This window comes from Octodon degus, unplaced genomic scaffold (genome assembly GCF_000260255.1).
Source record: "Octodon degus isolate 3935 unplaced genomic scaffold, OctDeg1.0 scaffold00001, whole genome shotgun sequence".
NCBI classification, from domain to species: Eukaryota; Metazoa; Chordata; class Mammalia; order Rodentia; family Octodontidae; genus Octodon; species Octodon degus.
Genome location: NW_004524577.1, coordinates 16,429,874 through 16,431,671, shown reverse-complemented (window position 1 = coordinate 16,431,671; position 1,798 = coordinate 16,429,874).

The window sequence follows — 1,798 nt, the reverse complement described above, 5'->3', positions numbered from 1 at the left end:
GTATAATCAAGAAAGTTTCCTTTACAGATAGGAAGGAAGTGTGTTTATGCTAGAATTTTTATTTTAACTTATAAAATAAAAAGGAAATTTATTCCTAATCATTGAATAGCATTTGATTTTTAGGCTAATCCATTTAGAATGCAATTGTGAATACAGAGATACAGGCATAAAAGGATGCAAAGGTACACTACTTGTCTCGGTTACTCTTCTCTTGTTGTGGGGACAAATACCTGACACTCAAAATAAAGGAAGGAAAGGTTCATTTAACTCACAGTTAGTGGAGGTTTCAGTCCATACTCAGCTGACTCAAGGTAGAGTGGCACATGACAGAAGGCAGCCATTCATGGTGGTGGCAAAGAGCAAGAGCGAAATGTAGGTTTAGCAGCAACAATGGCTGCAGAGAGCAAGCCTGTCTCCCTCCTTATACTGACTTCAGGATGTGTGCCCCAGGCTGGGTATAGTACTCATACTCATAATCCCAACAGTACTAAAACCCAAAGCCTGCAAGCAGGTGCAGGGGCCAGGGGTCTGATCCCCAGGCCTGCCTTGCCGGCCCTACCCCTGGGGCACTCTGAGACGGCAATTGGGACTGAGAGTGATGCATACCTGTAATCCCAGCTCTTGGGAGGCTGTAAATAGGCAGATCACTATGAAACCAATCTAGTAGTGAGACACAGAACACCCTGTTGACCCTTCCCTAAAATAAAAAATAAAGAAAAAAGACTGGGTGTGATGGTACCTGCCTATAATCCCAGCACTTGGGAGGCTAATAACAGGAGGATCATTACAAGTCTGATCTGTATAGTGAGACCCTGTAGACCTTGTACTAACTACATTAAAATAATAATAATAACAATAATAAAAATAATAATAATAATAATTGTCTGGCTAGAAATAAAACATCAAACACTTTAAAGTTCACATTTTTTCACTTACTCCTTTGTAAAGAGTTTATTCTTCTTTTATGGAGTTGCAATTAATATTTGTTCATGTATAGTTCCCTGTCAGGTTCTTTGTTCCCCATCTTGTTGCCAACATGCTGTGACATTTTTCAATCTTACATAACTGAAATTTTAGACCCGTCCAATTGCAACTGTGTATCTCCCCTTCCCTCTTGTTCTTTGCAGTCATTACTCTGTGCTGTTCCTAAGAAGGTGCTGGTTTTGAGTTTCTTCATACAAATAGAATAAGGCAATCCTTGGCACTCTGAATTTGGTTTATGATTTGATTACTTTGCTCTTGCTGCTGAGACAAAATATCAGATCCTCCAGGTTAGAGGAGGAAAGATTTGTTTAGCTCACAGTCTGTAGAGATTTCAGTCCTTCACTGGCTGGCTCCAAGGCACGGTGACCTGGCAGAGAAGAGCAGTTGCGGCAGACAGATAACAGCGGAGCAAAAGCAGGGCCAGACGTCACGGTAGCGGAAGAGAGCAAAGCTAGTCAAGGAAGGAGACAGACTCCTGTTCCTCATGGCTTAAAGATACTCACTTCCTTAATCCCAGCCAGATTTATGCCAAACCAGCCAGTGAGCATACATTCCCATATGCACATGTACCATATGATTCTTTTTTCTTTTTTTAAAGATAACCTAATTTTATTTTTATTTTATTTTTTAAATTTTTATTTATTTGTGTGTGGGTGTGTGTGTATGGCCAGCTCGGCCCACCAGGGGGGCAGGGCTGGCTGGCATGTGGTGCTGGGGGATTGAACTGTAGTCCCTGTACTTTAGCTTGTTCTAAGTAGGTGCTTTAGACCACTGAGCCATCTCACCAGCCCCTGATTCTTTTTTCTTTTTCCTT